Source organism: Triticum dicoccoides, chromosome 2B (genome assembly GCF_002162155.2).
Source record: "Triticum dicoccoides isolate Atlit2015 ecotype Zavitan chromosome 2B, WEW_v2.0, whole genome shotgun sequence".
Taxonomy (NCBI): domain Eukaryota; kingdom Viridiplantae; phylum Streptophyta; class Magnoliopsida; order Poales; family Poaceae; genus Triticum; species Triticum dicoccoides.
Window position 1 is genome coordinate 288,614,021 of NC_041383.1, and position 19,290 is coordinate 288,633,310.

Sequence of the window (19,290 nt, forward strand, 5' to 3'; positions counted from 1 at the left end):
CCTAATGCGAAACACATTGTTGATCAACAACGACGTTTAAATCCTAAAATAGAAGAAGTGGTAAGAACTGAAACACTTAAGCTTCTGGGAGCATGTATAATTTATCTCATAGCTGATAGTAGATGGGTAAGTCCTGTTCATTGTGGCCCTAAGGAAGGAGATATTACTGTTGTTCCTAATGATAAAAATGAACTTATTCCAGAAAGAATTGTCACTGGCTATAGAATGGTAATTGATTTTAGAAAATTAAATAAATCAACTAGAAAAGATCATTACCCTCTACCTTTTATTGAGCAAATGTTAGAAAGATTATCTAAGCACACACACTTTTGTTTTCTCGCTGGATATTCTAGTTTTTCTCAAATACCTGTTTCACAACCCGATCAAGAGAAAACCACCTTTACTTGTCCTTTTGGAACTTATGCTTATAGACATATGACTTTGGTTTATGCAATGCACCTGCTACCTTCCAAAGATGTATGACTTCTATATTCCCTGCTTTTTGTGAAAAGATTGTTGAGGTTTTCATGGATGATTTTTCCATCTATGGAACTTCTTTTAATGATTGCTTAAGCAACCTTCATCGAGTTTTTCAGAGATGCGAGCAAACTAATCTTCTCTTGAATTTGGAGTGTCATGGGAAACCACTACCACCTATGGGGCCATGAGCCCCTTTTTGGTTCGGCAGGGGGAATGAGCACGTTGCACAAAGCGTGGAGAACGTCGTGCAGCATGGTAGAGATCACACAGGAAATTTCACCCACGTGCGGGCTGCCGCGAGGCGTAAACCCTACTCCTGCTTTGGTGGATTGATGGTGGATTGTGGTGTAAAATGTAGTGCTCTTGCCCAGCAGTGTTGCCTCGGGGCGAGAGCAGCTACACGTGTATGAGTGTACAGGGGTCCGAATCCTTTCTATGGTTGCCATGGGCCTCCTTTTATGAAGGAACTATGCCCTAGAGGAAATAATAAAGTTGTTATTTATATTTCCTTATATCATGATAAATTTTTATTATTCATGCAAGAATTGTATGAACCGGAAACTTAGTACATGTGTGAATACATAGACGAAACATAGTGTCCCTAGTATGCCTCTACTAGACTAGCTCGTTAATCAAAGATGGTTATGTTTCCTAACTATAGACATGTGTTGTCATCTGATGAATGGGATCACATCATTAGAGAATGATCTGATGGACAAGACCCATCTATTAGCTTAGCATTATGATCGTTATTGTTTCATTGCTACTACTTTCTTCATGACTTATACATGTTCCTCAGACTATAAGATTATGCAACTCCCGAATACTGGAGGAATACCTTGTGTGATATCAAGCGTCACAACGTAACTAGGTGATCATAAGGATGCTCTACAGGTGTCTCCGAAGGTGTTTGTTGGGTTGGCATAGATCGAGAATAGGATTTGTCACTCTGTGTATCGGAGAGGTATCTCTGGGCCCTCTCGGTAATTCTCATCACTATAAGCCTTGCAAGGAATGTGACTAATGAGTTACTTGCAGGATGAAGCATTATGAAACGAGTAAAGAGACTTGCCGGTAGCGAGAGTGAACTAGGTATGATGATACCGACGATCGAATCTTGGGCAAGTAACATACCGATGACAAAGGGCACAACGTATGTTGTTATGCGTGTTGATCGATAAAGATCTTTGTAGAATATGTTGGAGCCAATATGAGCTTCCAGGTTCCGCTATTGGTTATTGATCAGAGATGTGTCTCGATCATGTCTATATAGTTCTTGAACCTGTAGGGTCCGCACACTTAATGTTCGATGATGATTTGATTATGAGTTATGTGTTTTTGATGACCGAAGTTTGTCCGGAGTCCCGGACGAGATCACTGACGTGACGAGGAGTGTAAAAATGGCCGAGACATAAAGATTGATATATTGGAAGACTATGTTTAGACACCGGAAAGGTTTTAGAATAGTTCGGGCATTTTTCTGGGAACCGAGGGGTTACCGGAACCCCCGAGGGAAGTTATGGGCCTAGATGGGCCATAAGGGAGTAGGAGAGGGAAGGCCACAAGGTGGCGCGCCCCCCTCCCCTTAGCAATCCGAATTGGACTAGGGAGAGGGGGCGCGGCCCCCTCTTTCTTTCCCATCTCCCACTCCTTCCCTCCTTCCCCCTCTTGGACTAGGAAAAGTGGGGGGGGGGGCGAATCCTACTAGGTTTGGAGTCCTAGTAGGACTCCCCCCTTGGCGTGCCTCCCCCTTGGCAGGCCTCCTCCTCCTCCCTCCTTTATATATGTGGGCAGGGGGCACCCCAAAGCACAACAATTGTTCTCTTAGCCGTGTGTGGTGCCCCCCTCCATAGTTTAACACCTCGGTCATATCGTCGTAGTGCTTAGGTGAAGCCCTGTGCGGTAGCATCATCAAGACCATCGCCATGTCGTCATGCCGACGGAAATCTCCCTCGTCCTCAACTGGATCAAGAGGTCGAGGGACGTAATTGAACTAAACATGTGCTGAAGGCGAAGGTGCTGTACGTTCAGTACTTGGGTCCGTTGGATTGTGAAGACGTCCGACTACATCAACTGCATTGACTAAACACTTCCACTTTCGGTCTACGAGGGTACGTGGACACACTCTCCCATCTCATTGCTATGCATCTCCTAGATAGAGCATGATCGTAGGAATTTTTTGAATTACTACGTTCCACAACAGTGGTATCAGAGCCAGGTCTATGTGTAGATATTATATGCACGAGTAAAACACAAAGAGTTTTGGGTGATAATACTCATACTGCCTACCACCAATGTCTTACTTTAATTCGCGGTATTATTGGATGAAAAGCGGCCCGGACTGACATTACATGGCCACGTTCATGAGACTCTTTCTACCGACGTGCTTTTACACATAGGTGGCTGGCGGGTGTCTGGTTCTCCAACTTTAGGTGAATCGAGTTTGACTATGACCAGTCCTTGTTGAAGGTTAAAACAACACACTTGGTGAAAAATCATTGGGGTTTTGATGCGTAGGTAAGAACGGTTCTTGCTAGAAGCCCATAGCAACCACGTAAAGCTTGCAACCACAAAGTAGAGGACGTCTAACTTGTTTTTGCATGGCTTGTTCTGATGTGATATGGTCAAGACATGATGTGATATAAATTGTTGTATGAGATGATCATGTTTTGTAACAGAGTTATCAGCAACTGGCAGGAACCATATGGTTGTTGCTTTATTGTATGAAATGCAATCGCCATGTAATTGCTTTACTTTAACACTAAGCGGTAGCGATGGTCGTAGTAGCAATAGTTGGCGAGACGACAATGATGCTACGATGGAGATCAAGGTGTTAAGCCGGTGATGATGGAGATCATGACGATGCTTCGGTGATGGAGATCATGAGCACAAAATGATGATGGACATATCATGTCACATATTTTGATTGCATATGATGTTTATCTTTTATGCATCTTATTTTGCTTAGTACGGCGGTAGCATTATAAGATGATCCCTTACTAAATTTCAAGGTATAAGTGTTCTTCCTGAGTATGCACCAGTGCTACAGTTCGTCGTGCCCAGACACCACGTGATGATCGGGTGTGATAAGCTCTATGTTCACATACAACGGGTCCAAGCCAGTTTTGCACGTGCAGAATACTCGGGTTAAACTTAACGAGCCTAGCATATGCAGATATGGCCTCGCAATACTGAGACCGAAAGGTCGAACGTGAATCATATAGTAGATATGATCAACATAGTGATGTTCACCATTGAAAACTACTCCATCTCACGCGATGATCGGACATGGTTTAGTTGATTTGGATCACATGATCAGTTAGACGACTAGAGGGATGTCTATCTAAGTGGGAGTTCTTAAGTAATATGATTAATTGAACTTTAATTTATCATGAACTTAGTCCTGATAGGTTTTGCATGACTATGTTGTTGTAGATCAATGGCTGGTGCTACGATTCCCTTGAATTTTAATGTGTTCCTAGAGAAAGCTAAGTTGAAAGATGATGGTAGCAATTACACAGACTAGGTATGTAACTTGAGGATTATCCTCATTGCTGCACAGAAGAATTACATCCTCAAAGTACCGTTAGGTGCACCACCTACGCCAGCAACTGTAGACATTGTGAATGCATGGTAGACACGTGTTGATGACTACCCGATAGTTTAGTGTGCCATGCTTTATGGCCTAGAATCGGGACTTCAAAGACATTTTGAACGTCATGGCGCATATGAGATGTTCCAAGAGTTGAAGTTAATATTTCAAGCAAATGCCAGAGTTGAGAGATATGAAGTCTCCAACAAGTTCTATAGCTGCAAAATGGAGGAGAATAGTTCTGTCAGTGAACACATACTCAGAATGTCTGGGTACCATAACCACTTGACTCAACTGGGAGTTAATCTTCCTGATGATAGTGTCATTGATAGAGTTCTTCAATCACTGCCACCAAGCTATAAAGGCTTCGTGATGAACTATAATACACAAGGGATGACGAAAATGATTCCTGAGCTCTTCGCAATGCTAAAGCCTGTGGAGGTAGAAATCAAGAAGGAGCATCAACTGTTGATGGTCAACCAGACCAGTAGTTTCAAGAAAATGGGCAAAGGGAAGAAGGGGAACTTCAAGAAGAATGGCAAGCAAGTTGCTACTCCCGGGAAGAAGCCCAAGTCTGGACTTAAGCCTGAAACTGAGTGCTTCTACTGCAATGGGAATGGTTAGTGGAAGCGGAACTGCCCCAAGTATTTGGCGGATAAGAAGGATGGCAAAGTGAAAGGAATATTTGATATACATGTTATTGATGTGTACCTTACTAATGCTCGTAGTAGTGCCTCGGTATTATATACTGGTTCTGTTGCTCATATTTGCAACTCGAAATAGGGGCTATGGATTAAATGAAGATTGGCTAAGGACGAGGTGATGATGCGTGTCGGAAATGGTTCCAAGGTCGATGTGATCGCCGTCGGCACGCTACCTCTACTTCAACCTTCGGGATTAGTTTTAGACCTGAATAAGTCTGAAAAGTTCAAATAAACCCGAAGTGTTGATGGTCACCAAATAACTGTCTCACATCAAACAAGATCCAAATATAATGTTCATGCTCAACGTTGTCACGCTACCTCTACTTCAACCTGATATAATGTTCATGCTCAATGCTCAACGCTGTCACCTTCACATATGATTTGAGTAGATATGGGTATATCTACTTAATGAAACATAAGTCTGAAACATTTGAAAAGTTCAAAGAATTTTAGAGTGAAGTGGAAAATCATCGTAACAAGAAAATAAAGTTTCTACGATCTGGACGTGGAGGCGAATATTTGAGTTATGAGTTTGGTGTTCATTTGAAACAATGTGGAATAGTTTCGCAACTTATGCCACCTGGAACATCATAGCGTAATGGTGTGTCCAAACTTTGTAACCATGCTTTATTGGATATGGTGCGATCTATGATGTGTCTTACTGAATTATCGATATTGTTTTGGGGTTATGCTTTACAGACGGCTGCATTGCGTTAAACAGGGCACCATCAAAATCTGTTCAGACGACGCCATATGAACTGTGGTTTGGAAAGAAACCCAAGTTGTCGTTTCCTAAAGTTTGGGGCTGCGATGCTTATGTGAAAAAGCTTCGACCAGATAAGCTCGAACCCAAATTGGAGAAGTGCATCTTCATAGGATACCCAAAGGAAACTGTTGGGTACACCTTCTATCACAGGTCCGAAGGCAAGATATTTGTTGCTAAGAATGGATCATTTCTAGAGAAGGAGTTTCTCTTGAAAGAAGTGAGTGGGAGAAAAGTAGAACTTGATGAGGTAATTGTACCTTCTCCCGAATTGGAAAGTAAATCATCACAGAAATTAGTTCCAGTGATTCCTACACCAATTAGTGAGGAAGCTAATGATGATGATCATGAAACTTCAGCTCAAGTTACTACCGAACCTCGTAGATCATCCAGAGTATGGTCCTCACCAGAGTGGTACGATAATCCTATTCTAGAAGTTATGTTACTAGACCACGATGAACCTATGAACTATGAGGAAGCAATGATGAGCCCAAATTCCACAAAATGGCTTGGGGCCATGAAATCTGAGATGGGATCCATGTATGAGAACAAAGTGTTGACTTTGGTGGATTTGCCCGATGATCGGCAAGCCATACAAAATAAATGGATCATCAAGAAGAAGACTGGCGCTGACGGTAATGTTACTATCTACAAAGCTCGACTTGTTGCGAAAGGTTTTCAACAAGTTCAAGGACTTGATTACGATGAGACTTTCTCACCTGTAGAGATGCTTAAGTCTGTCCGAATCATGTTAGCAATTGCTGCATTTTATGATTATGAAATTTGGTAGATGGATGTAAAAATTGCATTCCTGAATGGATTTCTGGAAGAAGAATTGTATATGATGAAACGAGAAGGTTGTGTCGATCCAAAGGGTGCTAACAAAGTGTGCAAGCTCCAGCGATCCATTTATGGATAGGTGCAAGCCTCTCGGAGTTGGAATAAATGCTTTGATAGTGTAATTGAAGCATATGGTTTTATACAGACTTTCGAAAAAGCCTGTATTTACAACAAAGTGAGTGGGAGCTCTATAGAATTTCTAATATTATATGTGGATGACATATTGTTGATTGGAAATGATATAGAATTTCTGGATAGCATAAACGGATACTTGAATAAGAGTTTTTCAATGAAAGACCTCGATAAAGCTGCTTACATATTGGGTGTCAAGATCTATAGAGATAGATCAAGACGCTTAATTGGACTTTCACAAAGCACATACCTTGATAAAGTTTTGAAGAAGTTAAAAATGGATCAGTCAAACAAAGGGTTCTTGCCTGTGTTACAAGGTGTGAAGTTGAGTCAGACTCAATGCCGGACCAATGCAGAAGATAGAGAGAAAATGAAAGTCATTCCCTATGCTTTAGCCATAGGTTCTATCATGTATGCAATGCTGTGCACTAGCAGGGAGGTACCAAAGTAATCTAGGAGTGGAGCAGTGGACAGCGGTCAAGAACATCCTAAAATACCTGAAAAGAACTAAGGATATGTTTCTCGTTTATGGGGGTGACAAAGATCTCGTCGTAAATGGTTACGTCGATGCAAGCTTTGACACTGATCTAGATGACTCTAAGTTGCAATCAGGATATGTATTTTTATTGAATCGTGGAGCTGTCAGTTGGTGCAGTTCCAAGTAAAGCGTCGTGGCGGGATCTATGTGTGATGCGGAGTACATAGCTGCTTCGGAAGTAGCAAATGAAGGAGTATGGATGAAGGAGTTCATATCCGATCTAGGTGACATACCTAGTGCATCGGGTCCAATGAAAATCTTTTGTGACAATACTGGTGCAATTGCCTTGGCAAAGGAATCCAAATTTCACAAGAGAACCAAACACATCTAGAGACGCTTCAATTCCATCCGGCATCAAGTCGTGGAGGGAGACATAGAGATTTGCAAAATACATACGGATCTAAATCTTGCAGACCCATTGACTAAGCCTCTTCCACGAGCAAAACATGATCAGCACCAAGACTCCATGGGTGTTAGAATCATTACCGTGTAATCTAGATTATTGACTCTACTGCAAGTGGGAGACTGAAGAAAATATTCCCTAGAGGCAATAATAAAGTTGTTATTTATATTTCCTTATATCATGATAAATGTTTATTATTCATGCTAGAATTGTATTAACCGGAAACTTAGTATATGTGTGAATACATAGACAAAACATAGTGCCCCTAGTATGCCTCTACTAGACTAGCTCGTTAATCAAAGATGGTTATGTTTCCTAACCATAAACATGTGTTTTCATTTGATGAATGGGATCACATCATTAGAGAATGACGTGATGGAGAAGACCCATCCGTTAGCTTAGCATTATGATCGTTACAGTTTCATTGCTACTGATTTCTTCATGACCTATACATGTTCCTAAGACTATGAGATTATGCAACTCCCGAATACCGCAGGAACACCTTGTGTACTATCGAACATCACAACGTAACTGGGTTATTATAAAGATGCTCTATAGGTGTCTCCTAAGGTGTTTGTTGGGTTGGCATAGATCGAGAATAGGATTTGTCACTCCGTGTATCGGTGAGGTATCTTTGGGCCCTCTCGCTAATGGTCATCACTATAAGCCTTCCAAGCAATGTGACTAATGAGTTAGTTGCGGGATGAAGCATTACAGAACGAGTAAATAGATTTGCCGGTAACGAGATTGAAATGGTATGATGATACCAACGATCGAATCTCGGGCAAGTAACATACCGATGACAAAGGGAACAATGTATGTTGTTATGCGGTTTGACCGATAAAGATCTTCGTAGAATATGTAGTAGCAAATATGAGCATCTACGTTCCGCTATTGGTTATTGATCGAAGATGTGTCTCGATCATGTCTACATAGTTCTCGAACCCGTAGGGTCCGCACGCTTAATGTTCGATGATGATTTGTATTATGACTTATGTGTTTTTATTACCAAAGTTTGTTTGGAGTCCCAGATGAGATCACAGACGTGACGAGGAATCTCAAAATGGTCGAGACATAAAGATTGATATATTGGAAGACTATGTTTGGACACCTGAAAGGTTTCGGAAGAGTTCGCGCATTTTTCGCGGAACCGAGGGGTTACCGGAACCCCCCGGGGAAGTTATGGGCCTAGAAGGGCCATAAGGAAGTAGGAGAGGGAAGGCCACAAGGTGGCGCACTCCCCTCCCCTTAGCAGTCCGAATTGGACTAGGGATAGGGGGCGCGGCACCCTCTTTCCTTCCCATCTCCCTCTCCTTCCCTCCTTCCCCCTCTTAGACTAGGAAAAGTGTGGGGGGGCCGAATCCTACTAGGTTTGGAGTCCTAGCCGGACTCCCCCTTAGCGCACCTCCCCCTTGGACGACCTCCTCCTCCCTCCTTTATATACGTGGGCAGGGGGCACCCCAAAGCACAACGGTTGTTCTCTTAGCCGTGTGCGGTGCCCCCCTCCACATTTAACATCTCGGTCACATTGTCGTAGTGCTTAGGCAAAGCCCTCCACCGGTAACATCATCAACACCGTCGCCATGTCAACATGCTAACAGAACTCTCCCTCGATCTCAACTGGATCAAGAGCTCGAGGGATTTCATCGGGCTGAACGTGTGCTGAACATGAAGGTGTCGTACATTCGGTACATGGATCGGTTGGACCGTGAAGACGTTCATCAACCGTGTCAACTAAACGCTTCCGCTTTCGGTCTACGAGGGTACGTGGACACACTCTCCTGTCTCGTTGTTATGCATCTCCTAGATAGATCTTGCATGATTGTAGGAAATTGTTTGAATTACTACGTTCCACAACATTTTATAGATCAAGGGGTCACCATAGTGGCAAATCAGTCATTATGCACTGATTAGATAGCAAACAGTGCTATCATACCTAATTCTACACACAGGGCAGGGCACATTAAATGAGCCACTTAGTGTCACATCATGGCCTGCCCGACAAGCCTTGCCGAGCTGATCGGCCACCTTCTCTCATGTCTGCACGACACATCGCTAGACGAGTGTCATTTGGAGGTCTTTTCCATTGGAAGTGGCTGCCATGTGGGAAGAAACAGCCACTTAGTCACTCGGGGGCTTGAAACCGCACCAATTGATGACTTGCGTCGCCGTGAGGTGGAACGGTGGAGCCTTGGCGGGGTGGTTTGCCTTTGTTGTTCCCGGCAGGCCTGCCTGGACGGTCTTGATGCTTGCTCTTGGGGCCACCTCAACGTTGCTAGGCTTGCCTGCCCGGCAAGGGAGGTTTTCCCTTAATGGTATCTTGCTTCCTTTGGCTTGACTTGGTCCTCTTGATCTGCACTCTGACTTCTCAAGAGTTGATCTCTTGTGCTTGGCCTTGTCTTGGTCGTTGCAACTTTGCTCTTTTAGGCATGTGCATGGTCTAGGCAATTGACCCGGGGTTTGTTGCACCGACAGGAGCCCCCTGTCGGGCATCTTTTGGGGTAGGCCCTAACCAGTGCACCGGTAGCAGGGTAGTAACTGCTTGTCTTTCGAGATCTTCTTTGCTTCTTCATTAACCTGTTGTCGGTGTCAAAACCGGCGGATCTCGGGTAGGGGGTCCCGAACTATGCGTCTAAGGCTAATGGTAACAGGAGCCGGGGGACACAATGTTTACCCAGGTTCATGCCCTCTCTATGGAGGTAATACCCTACTTCCTGCTTGATTGATCTTGATGATATGAGTATTACAAGAGTTGATCTACCACTAGACCGTACAGGCTAAACCCTAGAAGCTAGCCTACGATTATGATTGTTGTTGTCCTACGGACTAACTCCTCCAGTTTATATAGACACTGGAGGGGGCTAGGGTTACACAGATTCGGTTACAGAGAAGGAAATCTACATATCCGAATTGCCAAGCTTGCCTTCCACGCCAAGGAGAGTCCCACCCGGACACGGGACGAAATCTTCAATCTTGTATCTTCATAGTCCAATAGTCCGGCATAAGTACATAGTCCGGCTGTCCGAGGACCCCCTAATCCAGGACTCCCTCAGTAGCCCCTGAACCAGGCTTCAATGACAATGAGTCCGGCGCGCAGATTGTCTTCGGCATTGCAAGGCGGGTTCTTCTCCGAATACTCCAAGGTAGATTTTGAACACATGAATCGTGTCTGGCCCTATAAAATAAATTCCACATACCACCGCAGAAAGAACAATATTCCACAAATCTAATCTGCTGACAACTTTTCATAGCGTGACATCACGCCGTGGCCCGGTCATTATACGATCGTTTTTCCCAGCCTGCTACTGCATGTATTGCGAGGCGGTTTTATTGGCACGACTTGTCGAAGCTGAGATCGTGTCCCCCTTATCACGGGATTGTCATAAATACGGGTGTGGGTAACCCAATCGTGTTGTTAGTATGACTCCTCGATTTTAGGCAAGTTCCAAACGGCCACGCGGAGGACGCTCGATATTCACCCTCTTTATAAAGAGGTCCAGACCCGTCCTTTTCTTTCCACGCCCCATCCTTCCCTTCCCCTACCTCGAGTTCCAACGCCCAAGGTTCAGGCTAAGCGCTTCGGACCTTCAACCATGTCTGGATCCAACTTTCAAGGCCGGTGGATGGCCTCTTCTTTCACAGAGGAGGACATCAAGAAGCTTAGGGAGGCTAGGTATCTGACCGCCAAAATCCCCCACAGGCTACCTGCTCAAGGGCAAGTTATCCCCACTCCCAAACCCAACGAGAGTGTTGTATTTGTTTCCCACTTCCTCCGAGGGCTAGGCTTTAGTCCTGATCCCTTCGTGAGAGGGCTCATGTTCTATTATGGGCTAGATTTCCATGATTTAGCTCCAGATTCCATCCTTCACATCTCGTCGTTTATCGTCGTGTGTGAGGCCTTCCTCCGCATTACCCCACACTAAGGCTTATGGCTCAAGACCTTCAACGTGAAGCCAAAGATGATCCACATGCGACACGCGGAGTGCGGAGGCGCTATAATAAGCAAAGGTGCTGATGCCCTATGGCCAAAGGGTTCCTTCCCGGAGGCGTCCGATCTATGGCAACGGGAGTGGTTTTACATCACAGCACCCCGAGGTACAAAGCAAGAAGCTGCTCCAGCCTTCCGCTCTGCTCCTCCTCCCCAACTGGCATCATGGGTCAACAAAGGGCTGGTCTGGGGGCCAGTTAATGACGTGCCGATATTGCAAAGCCGCATCTGAGACCTCCTCAAGAGGGATATCAGTCTTGTCAAAGTAATGCAAGTAATATTAGTTCGTCAGGTCCTTCCTTGCCAACGTCGATCTCTCTGTATGTGGGACTTCAACCCAGAAGGACCGCGAACCATTCAACACTTCTTCGGCATGACGCTCGAAGGGATGTATCGTTTATTCTTCGGATCACGAATAAAGTGTCCGGACACCATCGAGGATGCGGGTCTCAACTACAACCGTCCAGATACCCAAGGAAGTAACTCCGTGACCGAACATGATGTCTTTATATATGTCACAACATTATTCTGAAAAACTACCCTCGGCCAGTACTGGATAAGAAAGGCGGAGAGGATCAGGTGTTCGGCCCCTCTTCTCGAAGGCTCGCCGGATCCTGTACTAACAAGGATGCTGGCTCGCGCACCCTATCAAGTGCCATCAGGAGAAGATGAGGGGAGGAATAGAGTGTTGGGGAACGTAGCAGAAATTCAAAAAAAAATCCTACGTGTCACCAAGATCTATCTATGGAGAAACCAGCAACGAGGGGAAGGAGAGTGCATCTACATACCCTTGTAGATCGCTAAGCGGAAGCGTTCAAGAGAACGGGGTTGAAGGAGTCGTACTTGTCGTGATCCAAATCACCGGAGATCCTAGTGCCGAACGGACGGCACCTCCGCGTTCAACACACGTACAACCCGGTGACGTCTCCCATGCCTTGATCCAGCAAGGAGAGAGGGAGAGGTTGAGGAAGACTCCATCCAGCAGCAGCACAACGGCGTGGTGGTGGTGGAGGAGCATGGCAATCCTGCAGGGCTTCGCCAAGCACCTGCGAAAGAGGAGGAGGTGGCACGGGAGGGAGGGAGGCGCCAGGGCTTCAGGTGCGGCTGCCCTTCCCTCCCCTCCCTTTATATAGGGGCAAGGGAGAGGGGGGAGGCGCAGCCTTGCCCCTTCCTCCAAGGAAGGGGTGCGGCCAAGGGGGGGGAGGAGTCCATCCTCCCCAAGGCACCTCGGAGGTGCCTTCCCCCTTGAGGACTCTCCCCTTTTCCTTATATCTTGGCGCATGGGCCTCTTGGGGCTGGTGCCCTTGGCCCATATAGGCCAAGGCGCACCCCCTACAGCCCATGTGGCCCCCCGGGGCAGGTGGACCCCCCCGGTGGACCCCCGGACCCCTTTCGGCACTCCCGGTACAATACCGATAAAGTGCGAAACTTTTCCGGCGACCAAAATAAGACTTCCCATATATAAATCTTTACCTCCGGACCATTACGGAACTCCTCGTGGCGTCCGGGATCTCATCCGGGACTTCGAACAACATTTGGTAACCACATACAAACTTCCTTTATAACCCTAGCATCATCGAACCTTAAGTGTGTAGACCCTACGGGTTCGGGAACCATGCAGACATGACCGAGAAGTTCTCCGGTCAATAACCAACAGCGGGATCTGGATACCCATGTTGGCTCCCACATGTTCCACGATGATCTCATCGGATGAACCACGATGTCAAGGACTCAATCGATCCCGTATACAATTCCCTTTGTCTAGCGGTATTGTACTTGCCCGAGATTCGATCGTCGGTATACCGATACCTTGTTCAATCTCGTTACCGGCAAGTCTCTTTACTCGTTCCGTAACACATCATCCCGTGATGAACCCCTTGGTCACATTGTGCACATTATGATGATGTCCTACCGAGTGGGCCTAGAGATACCTCTCCATTTACACGAAGTGACAATTCCCAGTCTCGATTCGTGCCAACCCAACAGACACTTTTAGAGATACCTGTAGTGCACCTTTATAGCCACCCAGTTACGTTGTGACGTTTGGTACACCCAAAGCATTCCTACTGTATCCGGGAGTTGCACAATCTCATGGTCTAAGGAAATGATACTTGACATTAGAAAAGCTTTAGCATCCGAACTACACGATCCTTGTGCTAGGCTTAGGATTGGGTCTTGTCCATCACATCATTCTCCTAATGATGTGATCCCGTTATCAATGACATTCAATGTCCATGGTCAGGAAACCGTAACCATCTATTGATCAACGAGCTAGTCAATCAGAGGCTTACTAGGGACAAGGTGTTGTCTATGTATCCACACATGTATCTGAGTTTCCTATCAATACAATTATAGCATGGATAAAAAACGATTATGATGAACAAGGAAATATAATAATAACTAATTTATTATTGCCTCTAGGGCATATTTCCAACAGTCTCCCACTTGCACTAGAGTCAATAATCTAGTTCACATCGCCATGTGATTAACACTCACAGGTCACATCGCCATGTGACCAACATCCAAAGAGTTTAATAGTGTCATTAAACTAGTTCACATCATCATGTGATTAAGACTCAATGAGTTCTGGGGTTTGATCATGTTTTGCTTGTGAGAGAGGTTTTAGTCAACGGGTCTGCAACAATCAGATATGTATGTATTTCGCAATTCTCTATGTCATATTGTAAATGCTGCTTCCACGCTCCACTTGGAGCTTTTCCAAATGGTCGCTCCACTATACGTATCCGGTTTGCTACTCAGAGTCATTCGGATAGGTGTTAAAGCTTGCATCGTCGTAACCCTTTACGCCGAACTCTTTATCACCTCCATAATCGAGAAACATGTCCTTATTTACTCCAAGGACAATTTTGACCGCTGTCCAATGACCTATTCCTGGATCATTCTCGTACCCCTTGACTGACTCATGGCAAGGCACACTTCCGGTGCGGTACTTAGCATAGCATACTGTAGAGCCTACGTCTAAAGCATAGGGGATGACCTTCGTCCTTTCTCTCTTTTCTGCCGTGGTCGAGCTTTAAGTCTTAACTTCGTACCTTACATCTCAGGCAAGAACTCCTTCTTTGACTGATCCATCTTGAACACCTTCAAGATCATGTCAAGGTACATGCTCATTTGAAAGTATTATTAAGCATTTTCATCTATCCTTATAGATCTTGATGCTTATTGTTCAAGTAGCCTAATCCAGGTTTTCCATTGAAAAACACTTTTCAAATAACCCTATATGCTTTCTAGAAATTCTACATCATTTCTGATCAACAATATGTCAACAACATATACTCATCAGAAATTCCATAGTGCTCCCACTCACTTCTTTGGAAATACAAGTTTCTCATGAACTTTGTATAAACCCAAAATCTTTGATCATCTTATCAAAGCGCACATTCCAACTCCGAGATGCTTACTCCAGTCCTTAGAAGGATCGCTGGAGCCAGCATACCTTTTAGCATCCTTAGGATCGACAAAACTTTTCTGATTGTATCACATACAACCTTTCCTTACGAAAACTGGTAAGGAAACTCGTCTTGACATCCATCTGCAAGATTTCATAAATGCAACTAATGCTAACATGATTCCGACGGACTTAAGCATCGCTACAGATGAGAAAATCTCATCGTAGTCAACTCCTTGAACTTGTGAAAAACTCTTCGTCACAAGTCGAGCTTCATAGACGGTGACATTACCGTCCATGTCCGTCTTCTTCTTAAAGATCCATTTATTTCAATGGCTTGCCGATCATCGGGTAAGTCCACCAAAGTCCATGCTTTGTTATGATACATGGATCCTATCTCGGATTTCATGGCTTCTAACCATTTGTCGGAATTTGGGCCCACCATCGCTTCTCCATAGCTCGTAGGTTCATTGTTGTCTAGCAACATGACCTTCAAGACAGGATTACTGTGCCACTCTGAAGTGGTACGCATCCTTGTCACCCTACGAGGTACGGTAGTGACTTGATCCAAAACTTCATGATCACTATCATAAGCTTCTACTTCAATTGGTGTAGGTGCCACAGGAACAACTTCCTATGCCCTGCTACACACTAGTTGAAGTGACGGTTCAATAACCTCATCAAGTCTCCACCATCCTCCCACTCAATTCTTCGAGACAAACTTTTCCTCGAGAAAGGACCCGATTCAAGAAACAATCCCTATTGCTTTCGGATCTGAATTAGGAGGTATACCCAACTGTTTTGGGTGTCCTATGAAGATGCATTTTATCCGCTTTGGGTTCGAGCTTATCAACCTGAAACTTTTTCACATAAGCGTCGCAGCCCCAAACTTTTTAAGAAACGACAACTTAGGTTTCTCCAAACGGTGTCGTCTCAACGGAATTACGTGGTACCCTATTAAAGTGAGTGCGGTTGTCTCTAATGCCTAACCCATGAACGATAGTGGTAATTCGATAAGAGACATAAAGGTACGCACCATATCCAATAGGGTGCTACTATGATGTTCGGACACACCATCACACTATGGTGTTCCACGCGGTATTAATTGTGAAACAATTTCCACAATGTCTTAATTGTGTGCCAAAATTGTAACTCAGATATTCATCTCTATGATCATATCATAGACATTCTATCCTCTTGTCACGAAGATCTTAAACTTCACTCTGAAATTACTTGAACCATTCAATAATTCAGACTTGTGTTTCATCAAGTAAATATACTCAACATCTACTCGAATCATCTGTGAAGTAAGAACATAACGATATTCACTGCATGCCTCAGCACTCATTGGACTGCACACCTCAAAATGTGTTACTTCCAACAAGTTGCTATCTAGTTCCATCTTACTGAAACCGAGGCTTTTCAGTCATCTTGTCCATGTGGTATGATTTGCATATCTCAAGTGATTCAAAATCAAGTGAGTCTAAACGATCCATCTGCATGGAGTTTCTTCATGCGTATGCACCAATAGACATGGTTCGCATGTCTCAAACTTTTCAAAAATGAGTGAGTCCAAAGATCCATCAACATGGAGCTTCTTCATGCGTTTTATACCAATATGACTTACATGGCAGTGCCACAAGTAAGTGGTACTACCATTACTATCTTATAATTTTTGGCATGAAAATGTGTATCACTACGATCGTGATTCAATAAATCATTCCTGTAGGTGCAAGACCATTGAAGGTATTATTCAAATAAATAGAGTAACCATTATTCTCCTTAAATGAATAACCGTATTGCGATAGACATAATCCAATCATGTCTATGCTCAACGCAAACAACAAATGACAATTATTCAGGTTTAATACTAATTTTGATGGTAGAGGGAGCGAGCGATGCTTGATCACATCAACCTTGGAAACACTTCCAACACGTATCGTCAGCTCACCTTTAGCTAGTCTCCGTTTATTCCGTAGCTTTTATTTCAAGTTACTAACACTTAGCAACCGAACCGGTATCTAATACCCTGGTGCTACTAGGAGTACTAGTAAAGTACACATTAACATAATGTATATCGAATATACTTCTATCGACCTTGCCAGCCATCTTATCTACCAAGTATCTAGGGTAATTCCGCTCTAGTGACTATTCCCCTTATCACAGAAGCACTTAGTCTCGGGTTTGGGTTCAACCTTGGGTTTCTTCACTGGAGCAGTAGCTGATTTGCCGTTTCATGAAGTATCCCTTCTTTCCCTTGCCCTTCTTGAAACTAGTGGTTTCACCAACCATCAACAATTGATGCTCCTTCTTGATTTCTACTTTCGCGGTGTCAAACATCGTGAACCTCAAGGATCATCATATCTATCCTTGATATGTTATAGTTCATCACGAAGCTCTAGCAGCTTGGTGGCAATGACTTTGGAGAAACATCACTATCTCATCTGGAAGATTAACTCCCACTCGATTCAAGTGATTGTTGCACTCAGACTATCTGATCACAAGCTCAACGATTGAGCTTTTCTCCCTTAGTTTGCAGGCTAAGAAAATCGTCGGAGGTCTCATACCTCTTGACGTGGGCACGAGCCTGAAATCCCAATTTCAGCCCTCGAAACATCTCACATGTTCCGCGACATTTCGAAAATGTCTCCGGTGCCTCAACTCTAAACCGTTTAACTGAACTATCACGCAGTTATGAAAACGTGTATGTCCGATGTTTGCAACATCGACAAACGACGTTTGGGGTTCAGCACACTAAGCGGTGCATTAAGAACATAAGCTTTCTACTGTCCGTATAATCGCTACTGTCAACTTTCAACTATATGTTCTCTAGGAACATATCTAAACAGTGGAACTAAAGCGCGAGCTTACGACATAATTTGCAAAGAAATTTTTGACTATGTTTAGGATAATTAAGTTCATCTTATGAACTCCCACTCAGATAGGCATCCCTCTAGTCATCCAAGTGATTACATGATCCAAGTCAACTAGGCCATGTCCGATCATCACGTGAGACGGACTAGTCATCATCGGTGAACATCTTCATGTTGATCGTATCTACTATACGACTCATGCTCGACCTTTCGATCTCTGTGTTCCGAGGCCATGTTTGTACATGCTAGGCTCGTCAAGTTAACCCTAAGTGTTTCGCGTGTGTAAATCTGTCTTACACCCGTTGTATGTGAACGTAAGAATCCATCACACCCGATCATCACGTGGTGCTTAGAAGTGACGAACTTTAGCAACGGTGCACAGTTAGGGGAGAACACTTCTTGAAATTGTTGTAAGGGATCATCTTATTTACTACCGTCGTTCTAAGTAAACAAGATGCATAAACATAATAATCATCACATGCAATTATATAGTAGTGACATGATATGGCCAATATCATATAGCTCCATTGATCTCCATCTTCAGGGCTCCATGATCATCATCGTCACCGGCATGACACCATGATCTCCATCATCATGATCTCCATCATCGTGTCTTCATGAAGTTGTCTCGCCAACTATTACTTCTACTACTATGGCTACCGGTTAGCAATAAAGTAAAGTAATTACATGGCGTTGTTCAATGACACGCAGGTCATACAATAAATAAAGACAACTCCTATGGCTCCTGCCGGTTGTCAAACTCATCGACATGCAAGTCGTGATTCCTATTACAAGAACATGATCAATCTCATACATCACATATATTCATCACATTCTTCTTGGCCATATCACATCACATAGCATACCCTGCAAAAACAAGTTAGACGTCCTCTAATTGTTGTTTGCATGTTTTACGTGGCTGCTATGGGTTTCTAGCAAGAACGTTTTCTTACCTACGTGAAAGCCACAACGTGATTTGTCAATTGCTATTTACCCTTCGTAAGGACCCTTTTCATCGAATCCGTTCCGACTAAAGTGGGAGAGACTGGCACCCGCTAGCCACCTTATGCACCAAGTGCATGTCAGTCGGTGGAACCTGTCTCACGTAAGAGTACGTGTAAGGTCGGTCTGGGCCGCTTCATCCCACAATACCGTCGAAACAAGATTGGACTAGTAACGGTAAGCATATTGAACAAAATCAACGCCCACAACTACTTTGTGTTCTACTCGTGCAAAGAATCTATGCAATAGACCTAGCTCATGATGCCACTGTTGGGGAACGTAGAAGAAATTCAAAAAAAATTCCTACGTGTCACCAAGATCTATCTATGGAGAAACCAGCAACGAGGGGAAGGAGAGTGCATCTACATACCCTTGTAGATCACTAAGCGGAAGCGTTCAAGAGAACGGGGTTGAAGGAGTCGTACTCGTCGTGATCCAAATCACCGGAGATCCTAGTGCCGAACGGACGGCACCTCCGCATTCAACACACGTATAGCCCGGTGACGTCTCCCACGCCTTGATCCAGCAAGGAGAGAGGGAGAGGTTGAGGAAGACTCCATCTAGCA